The sequence below is a fragment of the Anser cygnoides genome, chromosome 7 (genome assembly GCF_040182565.1).
Source record: "Anser cygnoides isolate HZ-2024a breed goose chromosome 7, Taihu_goose_T2T_genome, whole genome shotgun sequence".
Classification (NCBI taxonomy): Eukaryota; Metazoa; Chordata; class Aves; order Anseriformes; family Anatidae; genus Anser; species Anser cygnoides.
The window spans coordinates 29202060-29217804 of NC_089879.1; the positions used below are offsets into that span (position 1 = coordinate 29202060).

Genomic DNA, 15745 nt, shown 5'->3' on the forward strand with positions numbered 1-15745 from the left:
TTGGCAAGGCAATAATTTTCCTTGCAGGTGTTTCTAAATTGTGTAAAAATGAAGGATTTTGGTTTTCAGGTTTCTTAATGTGATACCTTTATCATGATAGCTTTCTAAATTTGTAAAAGGCCCAAATCATCCGCCACTGAATTATAAGTCATGGAAAGATCTGAAAGTATCTATCCATGTATTTGTATTCTGTTTGTTTGTTTTTTTTTTAATTTTATTTTTCTTTCAGGTTAACTTTTATTGTTAGACTTGATGTTTGTCATCAGCTGTAGACACCTTTAGTGAATCTTGGTGCCTGGAAACTGCTCTCAACGTACTTTTGTGTAACAATTTGGGGAAGAAAGCAGGCAGCTGAGTAGTTTTTATGATCTTTATAGTACTAAGAGATTAGCTACTTTTTTTTTTTTTTTCAATAAAGACCCATCCCATGTCACAGACTAAACCAAAGTATTAATTCCATAATTATTTCAAAAAGGAAACATTATATCCTTAACACTACGTATGTTATGAAGGAAAATGGACCACTGTAGCAAGTGATCGTTCTGCAGGACCTTGCAGAGGAATGCAAGCCTACTTTGATGAAGCTCTCTTTGCAGCTATTTTCTTTGCTTGAAAGTAAAACAAAACTACTTATGAATTGTGTTAGAAACCATCCTACTAAGGGTGATGCTATAGGCAAGGTCTTCCAGGGATGGGGAGGAGGAAGCATGGCGTCCATCAGGTTTGGGAAGAAAATCTTCGTGTCCATTTGAGAAAGAAGCATTATGCTGTAGTTTATAGTTTGTACTTGGTTTTGAAACAGTTATGCCATGTAAAGTTAACTTGATATATTTTAAAAACAAAGGTGAATGGCTTACGATTGGCTTACGATGGCTTACGATGAAGCCATAAATACATAAGGCATTTCTTCCAAATGAGATATGTTCATTTTAGCATTGAACTTGTACTTACAATTGTATTTTTGCTTACTGACAAGACATAAAAATGTGAAAAACACATAGGAAGCAGATTTTAAGGACAGTTGGACAACATTAGAAAGAGGAACATGTTTGTAAAAGAAAACACAATATTTTAAGTGTGTATCAAAGCACACATAATGCTACAGTAGAACTATCTGTGTAAATTACTTAGTAGATTATTCTTAGAAAATTAGCTAATTGTATTGTGAATACACATGGCTAACTAAATGTGCACCCGTGTTGGAACATTTCTCTCCTCTATGCTAGCACAGAAATAAAAAAAATTAAAAAGTCGTATAAAGTGCATAAACAGACATAACTTGAAACGTTGAAACTATTAAGACCAAGAAGCCCAGATTCTGCAAGAACAGTTCCATGGGTAGAGCTGCATACCTGTGTAGCACTTAAATAACATCACTACATATATGTAGACACCAGATCAGCCGAGGTAAAGCTCAGCTGGTGTTAGTGGCATTTGCTGTTTGGCCAATGGCTTTTCTTTGCAGGATTATGGCATTGTGCAGCAGCTCTTAAGAAATTGTTACAAAACCAACATGATATCAAAAGAACGTATTTTAGTTCTACTATCAGTTACATTTGATGAAGAATATGATTTCCCACAAAATATTTTTCAAGGTGAAGGGAATTAACTTGTAAATGGTGTTGAGTATATTGCCCATGCATTGAATTTCAGGAGCAACATAAGAAAAATTTCAGGCCATTCAAAAAACTATGGTGGTCGCATCATGTGTCAGTCTTCATCTTGCTCATCCAGTAAAGAAAGAGATACTACTGACTCTGTAGCCTGTTTTTCTTGAAGCTATCCAACAGTAGGTAATGGAAACAACAGACATTGAATGCTAGTAATGCAATTTGAGTTTCGCAAAGCAATAAGGCACTGATGTGAGAAAGAGAATCCAACTCATAATTCATCTTTTATACCTGTATTACTATTAAATGTGTAGTATGTCTTGGTGATATACACTGTTGGGGCTGCAGGCAAAATGATAATGTCTCCCAATATGCCCTTAACCAAAATTTTAATGTTTAAAATTTATTTATGGAACCGCATTCATTTAATCAATAATTCTGTAGAGTCACTGTGCTTAAGTCAAAAGCTTCTGAGGATGGTAAGTGTCTGCAGATCCATCTTGAACTTACAGCAAATATGTGTATAGAATGCATTCATTTAAATTGTATTTCACATACAGATTTCCCCAAGCTGATACTGAAATCTACAGAGTGCACCTGAAGGAGTAGCCCAGAGCTAGGAGTATCACAGAACTGCAGATCCTTGCTTAAGCTTTTTTTAGAAAGCCAGTAACCTTGGGCACTAATGTATTAAAATTGCCAGCTAAGTTCTGCTTTTAAAATGACAATAGACTTCCATGACTCATGAAATGGCATAGAAGACTGTACTAGCACCTGTTTCTTCAGTGACTAACAGACTAGGAGATTTACATGTAGCCATAAGCACTGAAGTAGAAAATAGATCAGAGGGCTATTGTGCTTCTATCTGATACATACATTTTAATTCATTCACTGAATATGCAAACTATACGTTTAGCTAAGTGCTTGTACTTGGCCTCAGGTGTAAGATTCTAGAGCTTGCAATCATGTCTCCCCAGTGATGCTCTGCTGTATCTGTCTAGGCAGAGGATGCCCCTGCATTAGCATAAGGAATTAAAAGCGATGTGAAGCAAGTGCAAACTACGGACCTCCACCACTTCAGGGGAAAACAGCAGGCCTATTTCTTTTACTTCTGTCTTTGATATTTTGTGAGCCCTGATCTTTTATCATCAAAATTGCCTTCTCTTTCTGGTCTGAAAACCCTTTTTCTGTCTCAAGTCTTTTTTTTTGTTTGTTTTTGTTTTGTTTTTCCTTTTTTCTGATGTTTAATTCCCCTCTGTTTTCTCCCACCTTTGGACCACTCTAGGTCATCTACATCCAGACAAATACTGTTTAGTATTCTTATCTTCAATCTGGACAAATAAGGCTTAATATTCTTATCTGCAGCCCTTTCTACGCTCTTGCTACTTTCCACAAAATCAAAGACTGCCAGGACGCCTGGACTATAACAGAAGTACAGCCCCAGGGAAAACTGAGGTTCATTTCTGTTAGCTAGAGTCTGCACTACTGCTCGTGATTTGGATGCATCAGCAGCACATGCTACTGTTTTCTTCGTATTGAAATGTGGCCCTTTAAATGCACAGTATCGCACTACCACTGCCAGGATGAAGGGTGCAGTTATTTATTTAGGTGATTAGAACTGTAAAGAATTCTATCCTAAAGAAAATTAACATTAAAACTTTTTCCCCCATCTACTTTCTGTCATTAAGTACTTTGGAATCAGTAAGAGAATTTCAGTTGCTGAATTTCCACATTAATGAGGGTTGTCATCTTTGAAAATTTTCACAAGAGGTAATAAGAAGGTATCTCTTTTAAATGAAAATGCCTCCAAATCTCTTTTCCCTCTGGATACCACAGTATGTCTTGAGTTAATTATCATTAGAAGTTCTGCCTCTGAAACGAGAACTTATTTAAGTGCTTTCTGATGAACGTGAAGGAAATGATATTCCATGCAATGGTGTGTAACACTATCTCATTTACACAGCAGCTGAATCTGGAGTCTTAGGAGGAATTTAATACTATAAACATACATCGATGCCTGCCACTGCAGGCACTGGAAGAACCACACTCCAGGTGGTCCCGTTTTCACTTTGAGGAGAATATTCACCTTTCACCAAGCTCCTCCTTTACATGTAGGTACTGTGTTCAAACCCAGCAGCTCTCCTTATGTTACTGATTGAATTATACAATATTTGGCCTCAATTTTTTTTTCAGTATATACAGTCACGTTGCCAGAGTATCATAATGTTCTTGAAAAAGGATTGCAGTGGATTATAAAAATGTAGCATAAAAATAAAATCAGATGTCTAAAAAATGCTTGCTATCAAATACCCAGTTCAAAGTGATATTAAAAGATGGAGGAAAGCCAGGCATTCCATAAAAGCTTATCCACCTCTCTGTGCATTCTTTGTAGGTTTATTACTTTCTAAGTGCTTATTTACTAATACTTTCATTATGTGCATCATTGCGGTCTGAGTTAGTTCTGCACTTTAGCTGCATTCTCAGTGGAGGTTTCCTTTCGCTTGTTTGTATTGTCTTCTTTTTCTGCATCTCTGAGAATTGCATGCATCTCAGTCATGCCTGTTTTTAATCACCACCATTTAGGTGAATATCCCCCAGTGTTTCTTAGTTTACTCATTGTTATTATTGTTACAGCTTTCTTACATTAAGTATATTGGATTTTATGTTCTTTCTCCACACCGCTTTCGTAGGGCATAGAGTTTCATGCTGGGTGTTACGTGGTTTGGTCATAAACTCACTGATCTGAAGTGAGGAACTGAGGATTCCAGCCCTGCCTCCGCCACCAGCTTGCCAGTTTGACCCTGGCACCTTCTGTACCTCAGTTTATTTGAAATGAATTAGAAATAGCCTTACCCCTGCTGAAACGTATTCTGAGGATACACTCATGTTTGCAGAGCACCAGGAGTTCCCTGATTACAAAGAATCTAGAGGGCAAAGTATTTTTCATAGCTATCTCTATAGTGAGACAGGAACAGCAGCTGGTTTACTCACAATTCTGCATGTAAGTTTTGGTCTGCCAGCATTTTCTAATTGATTTTTCACAATGTGGATTGAAGACATATTTTTAGCCATTAAAATGCCAGTCATGCTGCTTAGAATTTGTCCTTGAGCCTTGTGACAACCATCTGAAGCATATCCACTATTATTTATTGCATGCATTTCTAAAATAGTTCATTCTCTTTCCAGCTTGCTGCTATCTACAGTTAGTAATTATTAACTGAAAAACACCTTCAGCATCTCCTAGTTAGAAAAACCTTCTTAGCAAGCAAAACCTTGCTAAGTCTCTTACTGGATAGATCAGCATTTGAATCTCTGGTGCCAGTATTTCTGTCAGAATCTCTCAGGATGATGCCTTCAGAAGTCCATGAATCAAGGGCAGGCACCAGCTTATAAGAATAAAATTTCTCCTATTTTGCCTTTGCGAGAATCCAGCTTTCTTACTTGCCAGGAAAGCAAGTCCTTAGCACTCACTGCAACTGAATGATGTTTGACTTTGACAGAAGTTTCCAGAAAGATCCAGTGGAAAGGAAGGACCTTGGGCATAGTGACAGCTTATCCTCCAGCTGATGTTGAGGCGGGCCAACCAACCCCACCTGGAGGAGCGATCGGTACCAACCTGTACAAATTATACCTCCAATAGCCCAGGGTTGCCATGGAGGAATCATCCAACTATCCACTTACATTGTCCAGATAATTCCCAATGACTAGAACAACTTTTTTAATACACACACACACATACCAGGGTACATGTAAAAGTAACATTTTATATAAATATATTTGTATTTATACACATATTTATGCATGTATAAGCATAATTTTCCTGAGTAACTAGAGCTAACAAAATAAAGAAAAGGGGGGAGGGAGTAAGTATAAAAGAGAAGAAAAATCCTTGTAAGATACTAAACATTTTCTGATATAATATTTCACAATTTTTTCAAGTGACTATGATTTTGAGAAAACAGTGTTACTGTACTTAATGTTCCAGTGGAGCTCTGAGACATTCAGTTAATTATTGAGCTATACTGGTTAAGTTGGTCACGTAAATTCAGATAAGGTCAGCTCTTTTCTCGGTGCACATGTTACTGCCATGTGCACAAAGAGAGGAAAAGCAATTGCATCTTTTAATCTGCATCTTTGAGCTCTTTGTTTTTCATTGCCCTTTAATACTGAAAATGTAATCGCTGAAAAATGGAATTTCAACTTTCATTTTTTATCTTTGGATGCTTTCACATGTTCAGACAAGAAAGATTAGGGTCAACTATATACAGGGAATAAAACTGTTTCTGAAGTCCTGAACTGTATTTTGAAACTGCTGTTTGGAATTGGAGCAGTCAGCTTTGTTGTTGTCGTTGTTGTTGTTGTTTTCATCTCAAATTTAATTGAAACTAATTTGCATATAAAAATTTAATGTCATTGAAGAAGTATTCATGGAAAGAATATCACTTTGAGTTAATTCCTTTCTGCAGTCTGCTTCAGCTATGAATCAAGTTTCAGAAAATGTGCAATTCCTCTTAAAAGGATCCTCTATGGGATGAGATAAATGAGAATGAATTAACCTCAATGCTTTCAGTTATTATATATTTTCTCATGCAGTTGCCTAGTCAGTGGGAATTTTCCCTATGAAGGGAAGGTGGGATTAATCTGCAAGTCTATCTATCCTAGGTTTCTTGTAATGTCTCACCATATTTCAGAATATCTGCCATTGGGAAAAATAATATTTAAGGAAACAAAATTATTGTCTCATAAAGATAATATTGGACACTCCTTAATCATTCTAAAGCAGAATATCATGTGTTACAATGAAACATGAGGAAGTAATGCAAGGCTCTTAATTTAAGAGCTTGATGGGACGTCGTATAATCAAGCTGTTTTTAGGACTGGTAAAATTATTGGCAATCCTAATGGAGAGGATGGCTAGAATCAAACTGGTGTGTTCCTCTTAGCTGTCTTGTCACTTCAAGGTAGGGATTAATCAGTGGGGGTATAAATGAGCAACTCTGTTACAAATTTTGCATTTATTTTTGTGCTAACAGCATGTACAAATGTGTTCACCGCACCAACAGGTATCTTTTGTCATTTCTAACCAATTTTTGAATGAGGCTCAAAAGGATCAGGTTCTTTGCTTCTGACTGCTGAGTGATGCTGACAATCTCTCCTTGTGGATGAATGTTAAGATGAATGCTGTCAAATGAAAACAAATACATACATGTGATGTGCTTATGTATGTATTCTTTTGCTATTTGCTTTATGTTTTATTTCTTACTATGCATAGCTGTATTGCTTTGTTATCCACGGCATTGTAGGCTGATTATAAGTAGATTATTACTTCTGCATATCACAGCATTAAAGACCATAATGATATTGTAAAATGGAGGACACTAGCTATACAAACAAAAAGACTGCATTTCATCTTTATTAAACTTTTTTTTTCTTTTCTTTTTTTTTTTTTTTAAAGGATTGTGCTATTTAAACTGTTAGTAAATAGCAAAATTTACCACATCAATCAGCTTAGGATAAGCATTCATTTAGAACAGGATCTTTTACAATGATGTTTACATAAAGATAAGCTGTATGATGCCAAATATATTTAAATGTTTTTACTGAGTCTACAGAGATTTCATTGAATTCCAGTCAACTTTTCACATTATGTTAAATTTGGAGGGAGTTATTAGAAACATAAGTCTAAGTTATTTTTTCTACTGCGTCACTGAATGGTGTCTTCATACGTTGGATTTAAAAAAAAACCCAAACACACTAGATAAATTTCCATAACACTGTCACTAGTGGAAAGGTATTTTTTGAGTACTGGGATTATCAGTCAACATTTCAGTTACAAAATATGGGAAAAAATGTTTATCCAGCCTGATTTAGAATCATTTTTATTTATACAAAAGGATATAATTTCCATACGTATAACTCAGGCTGAAATAACAGCTTTTACTTATGTTTCAGAATCCTGAAGCTTCCTACTGACTCAATGGAAATGTTAGACATTTATATTCCTTGGGGCTTTCGGCATATGTGAATACAAGCTAAGTTGGAATAAAAAATAAACTGTATCAGATGTAAATGAAATATATACTAATTTGTTTTAACAGATACCGAGGGAACATATTTAAAAATAAATGAAATACAGCATATTTGGATTTTAGACATGTACAATATGATTTTAATTGCTGTCTAGAAATGCTTTTGCATGTTTGTGAAGGTGACATACTGTAGAAATATGGCCACTGAAGATGTGCAGAAAAAAATGGCAGTATTTTACAATGTAGTTTCAAATAGATTGTTTAAGTAGTTTAACTAGACTGCTTAAGTACTTCAACTAGTCTCTTAGACCTAAGCAGGTCTACGTTATTTACACTAACTGCATTATGGGTGGTTAACCCTTAGAAGAACAGTCAGGAATAGTCAGCATGGATTCGCCAAGGGGAAAATATGCTTGACCAATTTGATAGCCTTCTATGATGAGATGACTAGCTGGGTAGATCAGGCAAGAGTGGTGGATGTGGTCTACCTTGACTTCAGCAAGGCTTTTTGACGCTGTCTCCCATAACATCCTCATAGGCAAGCTCAGGAAGTGCAGCCTAGATGAGTGGACAGTGAGGTGGATTGACAGTCGGCTTGACAACAGAGCTTACAGAGTTGTGCTTAGTGGTGCAGAGCCTAGTTGGAGGCCTGTAGCTAGCGGTGTCCCCCAGGGGTCAGTAGTGGGTCCAGTCTTGTTCAATTTACTCCTCAACAACCTGGACAATGGAAGGGAGTGCAGCCTCAGCAAGTTTGCTGATGACACAAAGCTCGGAGGGGTGGCTGACACCCCAGAGGGCTGTCGCTGCCGTTCAGAGGGACCTCAACAGGCTGCAGGGTTGGGCCGAGAGGAACCTCATGAGGTTCAACAAAGGCAAGTGCAGGGTCCTGCACCTAGGGAGGAATAACCCCAAGCACCAGTACAGGCTGGGGGCTGACCTGCTGGAGGGCAGCTCTGCAGAGAGGGACTTGTGAGTCCTGGAGGACAGCAGGCTGGCCACGAGTCAGCAGTGTGCCCTTGTGGCCAAGAAGGCCAAAGGTACCCTGGGCTGCATTCAGAAGAGCGTTGCCAGCAGGTCAAGGGAGGTGATCCTGCCCCTCTGCTCAGCTCTGGTGAAGCCACACCTGGAGTATTGTGTCCACTTCTGGGCTCCCCAGTACAAGAGGGACATGGAGCTACTGAAGTGAGTCCAGAGGAGGGCTATGGAGATGATGAGAGGACTGGAGCATCTGTCGTACGAGGACAGGCTGAGAGAGCTGGGCCTGTTTAGCCTGGAAAAGAGGAGACTGAGGGGAGGCCTCATCAATGTGTATAAATATCTGAGGGGAGGGTGTTGAGGGGATGGAGTCGGTCTCTTTTCAGTTGGGCCCAGTGACAGAATGAGAGGCAAGGGACACAAACTGAAGCACAGGAAGTTCCAGCTCAATATGAGGGGGCACTTCTTTACTGTGAGGGTGACAGCACTGGAACAGGTTGCCCAGAGAGGTTGTCGAGTCTCCTTCTCTGGAGATATTCAAAACCCGCCTGGATGCCATCCTGTGCAATGTGCTCTAGGTGATCCTGCTTGCCAGGGGGGTTGGACTCAATGATCTTCAGAGGTCCCTTCCAAACTCGGCCATTCTGCAGTTCTGTATGATTCTATAATGCTTCCTTTTTTGAAGTTATTATTCAAAAAAAGCTGTGAATTTTGTGGAAAGACTGCATCTTATGATTGAGGCTATATAGGCATTGTGGCAATTTGTTAAATGTCTAAACAGATAGCAGAACTCTCAACTCTGCCCTAAAATATCTCTAGGCTGTTTTCTTCTTTTTTATATATAGTTTTCTTTTAGAATTTGGCTTCAAAATCATTTTCAAATAAAAAAAAGTATAAGCTATAGATAAAAAGGTGGTTGTCCCACCACTTCTAGGTCAGTACATGAAGCTTATGTGCCTCCCTTGTGTTGCCACAAGTGTTCCTAGTCTTCTGCTCTAGTAGAAAAGTGTGATGACAGGATATCATTTGTTCCTTGATCTGTTTTATTATGCCCATTTGTGTGCCGGCCCAAGAGCTACACCTTTGAAGCTCCACAATCATTTTATGATTTTATATTTAAAGTATTTGGGTTGAAGAAATACCTGCCACTGAGAAATACCACGCCTGAGAAAGGGGAATATAACTGAGAAATGGGGAATATAAGAAGGCCTCAGTGAGCCTATAATATAACTTCTCTTAATTTTGGGAAGGAAATGGAGAAGTTGGAGGAAATTTCAGTGGGAACAGTAAAGTTGTTCTATTGAACAAAGTAGAGAAAAGTCAAATCTGTGCTAACGCTGTTGAGGTTTACATTAATACTCAGAAGCTGAGAATGACCAAAAGAAAGGATGACTGTGTGGTTAAAGCAAGGACGCCTGACTCAGGAAAGCTGAGTTCATTTCCTGGCTTTGCTATCTCTTTAGCTTTGTGCAAGAGATTTAATCTCTACTTTTTTTTTTTTTTTTTTTTCCTTCCTGTACCACAGGGGAGTAATTATACTTCAAATTGTTCTAAGAATAAATGCATTAACGTGACTGGTAGATTGAAGTACAGGCAAAAAGACACGGAAAAGCTTCAGTTGTTGTTCCTCATTTTAAAAAAAGGCCTTTGTGCTCCTACAAATGCATAGGAGTTTCACAGCCCGTGTCTAGAAAGGTAAGCAGGCACTCGAGGCGCTAACATGCACAGCCCAGGCAGCGCACCCGGTCAGGAGGCCGTGGCAAGTGATGCTTATCAATCACTGGGCGTTTATTTCTCCTCCACACGAACACAGCTTGAGGCTACCGCACGGCTTTCTTCCTCTGAGGGGCCTGACACAGCAGGCACGGAAGAACCGAGAAATAATTCCCCGTTTCAGTCTGAGCTGAAAAATGGAACGCCTGAAGCCGAACCGAAGGAACGGGGGTGCCGAACAGCCGGGAGGAGGCGTACGGCGGGACCCGGCAGCCAGCCCGGGCAGCCGCACCGCCAGCGGGCCCCGCGCCCTTTCCGTGAGGCGACGCGCGCCACGGCGCCTAACGGCTGCCTGCCGGGGCCCAACGGCCGGCCGCGCGCCACCCGCCCGCGGTGACGTCAGGGTGAGGCGAGGGGCGCGGCGGGGGGGCGGGGCTCCCCGCGCATGCGCCGAGGGGCTGCGCGCCCCGCCCCGCCTCTCCGCTCTCCTCCCCTCCGTGGCGGGCGGGGCGGGCCCGGCCGGGGCGGGGCGGGGCGGGGCGGGCGGTACCTGGGGGCGCCGCGCTGAGGGGAGGGAGGCTCGGGCCCGGCGCGGCCCGGCGGTGAGTGCGGGGCGGGCGCTGCCCCCAGGTCTGCGGGGGTGGGTGCGGGCTGGAGCCCGGCGCGGCGCGGCGGGGAGCCCTCGGCAGCCCCGAGGGAGGCAGGCTGAGGTGGCTGGGAGGTGGCGGGGCGCGGGGCCGGGGTCGGGGTCTCCGCGGCGGTGCCGCTGAGGGTGTGCTTCCATCGCGCAGAGCCCGCCGCAGCTCCGAGCCCTGAGGTGCGCCCCGGCACGCCATGAGGCAGCGGCGGCTCGCCCCGCCAGCTCTGCGTCGGAGGGGGTCGGGCCGCCCGTCGGCAGCCGCGGAAAGCAGGAGCGAAGGGGAGCGGCGTGCCCCGGCGCAGCGCTAGCGGCCGGGCCTGGCGGCGCAGCCAGGTAAGGGGGGCGGGTCGGTGCAGGGCGCAGGGGTCTGCCGGCCGGGGCGCCGTGTCACCGCCCGCAGGGGTGGTGCTGGCTGCCGGGCGGGCTTGGTGCTGCGCTGCGCGGGCCTCCAGCCCTGGGCTGCTGCAGAACAGCGCGTTTTGTTATCGAGGTGTTGGAAGGGAAGTGACATTGCATCGAAGGTCTCGTTTCAGTACCCTCCTCTAACCGGGAACCGCTTAAAAATATGTTCCCTGAAGCAGTTTCAGGGATAAAATGCTTTGTCATGGCAGCATGAGGCAGTAAATATTTAATTGTGTTTAGTGATACTGAATGAAATTGGCAGATAGTTTCTCAAGTCTGTAATGGATCACATCATTCTAGATTTTACGGGCCCATTTTGAATTTAATATCTTAAAGCTGAAGAGGCGAACACCAAACGTTAACCTAGGAGCTATGTGAATATACAACTCATTCTAGTGAAGATGTTTTTAAAATAGAAATGAAGTGTTTGCTCACAGTTGGCGCCTTTCATCGTAGCAGTCTTAGTGTTTGGGCTCCAAAAACTGCTGAGTGTTGTCTTCTAATCACAAGGCTGTAGAAATGCTTCACGTTTAGAAGATGTCTACATTGTTCTTTATTGTTCATGGCACCTTGTGTTTCTGAATTTAGGTAATTAATAATGCATATGAATATGTGAAAAAATGAATAGTAATGATCTCCATGAACATAATATTCTCATTTAGCATAGTGTTATACTAATGAGTAATCCTGTTTAATGGAACTGCTCATGTAAAAGCTTGCTAGAGTAAAACCTATTACTTTTGGACCTGATCATCCCTTAAGATGGATTGGTCATTTGGAATAAACCCGTTACGTAGAAGAGTTGGCACAGGCTCTCTATCTAGAGAGCCATCGTGCCTTCAGTCTTCAAATGAACATCGCTTGCCTGAAGTTGTTAGAAGAATGCAGGTCTGTGAAAATGGAGACAGGGTAAAAGGTACCAGTTATGGCAGTGATTGTGGTATTTTCTTTTTGCCACTGTTTGGAAATGTAAACAGCAGTGCTCTCTTCCTAATTGGAAGCTTTCAAGCACGGTTAAATTCCTTGCCAACAGGGATGCTAAGAAGATCAAAATACTAATGGTGCTTTTGATAATTAGGTTTAAAATCCTGTATTGTGTTTCAGTTGAAGCAATAAAAAAGGTTATGTAAATCTCTGTATACCCGAATGCATGTATGTTAGAATAAAGTCAAAACAGTGCTATAATAACTATTCCAAAGATGCTTAGCTAGTCAGCGTAGGTCTTTGTATTTCTTCCTACCTCTGGGACACAGGCTGAAACTGGCTTCTAAACTTCAATCAAACTAGATGCATTTTTGAAGGCATTCTGAGAATATTGTATCCTCCTTAGTCCAAAGTTACTTGATTTCCAGAGCTGCAGAGATCTGGGCTTCACTTGCTAGCTATCTCCTGTCCTAGAGGGGAGGATTCAGCAGGAACAGTTCTGTTGATAGTCTCTTATAGTAAGTGAAGTTAGAAAGTCTCCTTGGGTTGGGGGGTGCTTATCCCTGGTCACGTGGGGAACTGGTGTCACGAGTTGTCAGTGAAATGCCTTTCCCACTAGAAAGCTCGCTGGGATTTTCGTGAGCACTTAGTCCATGATGACTCGAGGTAGTGTTCTGTGGAGTGCATTGTAATGGCTCTGATTGAAGCAGAAGTATGGCTAATGTTGGCAAGGTTCAGGCTGCACAAAATGTCGTAGTTTCTTAGCCAGAGGAAAATTGCTGATAAAGGTTTACTTTTGTGTGGTGGATGAACAAGTTTTCAGTCTGGAATAACCCTTAAATTGCAAATGATTTCTGAATTGCATAAGAACTCCTGTGTTTTTAGCCTCATTAGCCTAGGTGGCTTGTGACACACAGCACGAGTTCAGTGTGATGGGAGGATGTCCTGAACACCCTGCATTCTCTTGACTCAAATATCATGTATGCTTTGAGCTGGAGACTCGGGCTCTACATAGATGCAGAGGTTCTCCCTAGAATTTGAATCTGTATGATACACAGTTTCTTTCTGTGAATCATATTAAAGGTAGAAAATCACATCTAAGTAAAACCTGATCTTATATAATACTATTACATAGGCTTGTTAATCTGTATCTTTGATTTGGAGGAAGCTACGACTTTCAACTGACCTGCATCTCAGCAAGGCAAACTTGCATAGGTTTAAGCTTCGCAAGGCCTAAGCTACAGCTGTTAGTAGCAGGAGACCTGAGAAAAGTAGCAGAAGCTTGCATCCTGCACAGCTTCTCCATCAGGAAACAGCTCATATAAAAAGCAAACCCAAACCAAACGAAAACAGAACACCCCAATCTGTGTAAATCTTTACGTTGTGCAAGTGCTCTGAAATAGTAATGTATAAAAATAGCGCTTTACCAGGAATAAATTTGAGATACTGAGTAAACAAAACAAATCATAAGCATCACCTTCCTTTAATTTCAAATAATGCGTTATCACAGATGACCATGGCTGCGTAATTTAATAAGCTAATGTGGGAGAAACAGATACGCTGTGGACAAACTGTCACTAATCATTAATGTTCTACAGGTCAGTTTCTTAGAGAAACTGTTTCACTTTTCACTTGCGAATTATTACATAATCAGTATCTATGGCTTCTGCATTTTAAAAGGCTGGCCTTGATAGGTACATACAAATCTAACTGTTAATCAGAAAATCAGTGAGAAAATACAAAACACTTTAAAATACTTAAGGAAGTTTTGTCAGTCTGTAGTTATAAATATGTTTATTTGTTATGCTGTGGCAGACTGGCCAAGTTATTTGGTACTACAATATTCTTCCAGAGTTTGGTGTTCTGATGGCGAACGGATTTGTAGTAATCAAATCATAGACAGGAGCTGTAAGTGTCCAGCACAAATGAAATGAAATTCCATAGCAAGAAAGTGGCACTTCGAATCTGTGATTCAAAAATAAGCAAGCTTCAACTGAAAGCTATTATATGTTTGTATGTGGCTGCAGTGATTTTGGTTAAGGGTGGATGTTGAAGAGACGTCAAATTTAACTTGAGAGAATACAAGCAACCTAGTAGCTTCTTGAAAGCACGGATATGAAGCAGATTGATCCATGTAACTGGTTTGTTCGGTAGTTAGGAAGGCAGAAATCAGTAGCCAGTTCTTGTAACCTGGGGCATTTACAAGCAGTGTTCCACAGGAGTATGTGCGAGGACTCCTGTATCCTAAATGACCTGGCAAACAGGGTGAATGATGAGCTGACATGAGCAGCATTCTTCAAAGTGTTGGAAAGATTATATGATATAAAGACCTGCAGCAAAACCTTATTGCTTCTGCTGGTTGTTTGCATATAAAGTGGCATGTAAAAGCAATCATAAATGTTGAGATATATCTGTGGGAGAGAAGAACAATCCTAGCTTTGTGCATAAACAAATGGGCTGTGGGTTGGGTTTTGTCACTCTGGGATGAGATTTGTGGAATTATAACACATAGCTAAAAATATAAACTCATTGGTCCATGTCAGGTGGGGGGGGGGGGGAAGAAAAGTCAGGTATCATTATGCCATTCCATAAATTCATTTGTGCCCATACTTGGAGATGGGAACTGTAGGTATTCGTGGTTCCTGTCCCAAAATCTATGTGCTAATTAATATATGTAATAGAGAGTGTTTTGAACCCAGAAGAGTAAAAAGATGGCTTGAGGAGGTATGATGTCCTTCTAGGACTTGCAACCTTGGAAAAAAGAACACTTCTCGTAGAAACACAAAAATGTTAATGGAAGGATAAATATGATGCTGACTGCAGTATCCTCCTGTAGAAGTTAGCTGTGTCAGATGAAGCTAATCTTTGAAAGAGTTAACAGGAGTGCTGAATACTGCTCCTTGCTTAAGGCAGTTGTGGATAGAAAAAATTTGGGAAGCCAAAGACAGATTGGACAGGTCAGCGGAGGAGAGACCTGCTGAGGGTTCCAAACCAAACTACATCAAACTCAAGAAATCCTGTGACTTGAAAGTATTTGTAGGTCTTGCCCTGTGCTGTGTCTTCCTGGTGTGTTGGTTGAGGGCTAGCACAGGAGACGAAGACTTCTTGTTCGTTGCCTTTAAAGTAAGATTGTCTGCTGGAACTGGATGGCCGAACTAGAGAACTGAAGTTGAATCACCATGATCCAAAACCAAAGAAATATAATCTGTTTAATATTTCAAGCTTATGCAGGGTTTGCTTTTTTTCATGAGAGAAGTTTAAGATTTTCTCTGTCACTCCATTTTCAAGTCTCTTTTTAGTCCAGCAGTAGCTGATTTAAGAATATAATTTTCTTTAAGTCTGTAGCTGAGGTTTGACATTCATTTCTTAAGATCATGGTTTTCTGACAAAAAATGAGCCGAGTTAAAATAGCACTGGCAGCATGTAGAAAGGGAATTCCTAGAATTTTCTTC

The 15745-nt window shown here is 41.1% G+C and overlaps 1 protein-coding gene across 7 annotated transcripts in view; it reads left to right on the forward strand.

Annotated features, from left to right (window-relative positions):
• The first annotated feature begins 10787 nt into the window (after nucleotides 1–10787).
• The window catches only part of CCSER2 (coiled-coil serine rich protein 2), a 79271-nt gene continuing 74313 nt past the window's right edge, over nucleotides 10788–15745 (forward strand). For 4 of the 7 annotated variants that reach the window (XM_067000196.1, XM_067000198.1, XM_067000200.1 and 1 more), the window contains exons 1-2: nucleotides 10789–10929; nucleotides 11119–11300. The gene's annotated coding sequence lies outside the window, so the exon portion shown is untranslated. Of the gene's footprint in view, nucleotides 10930–11118; nucleotides 11301–15745 lie in introns of all 7 variants that reach the window. The other 3 variants (XM_067000199.1, XM_067000201.1, XM_067000197.1) reach the window with 2 other exon arrangements.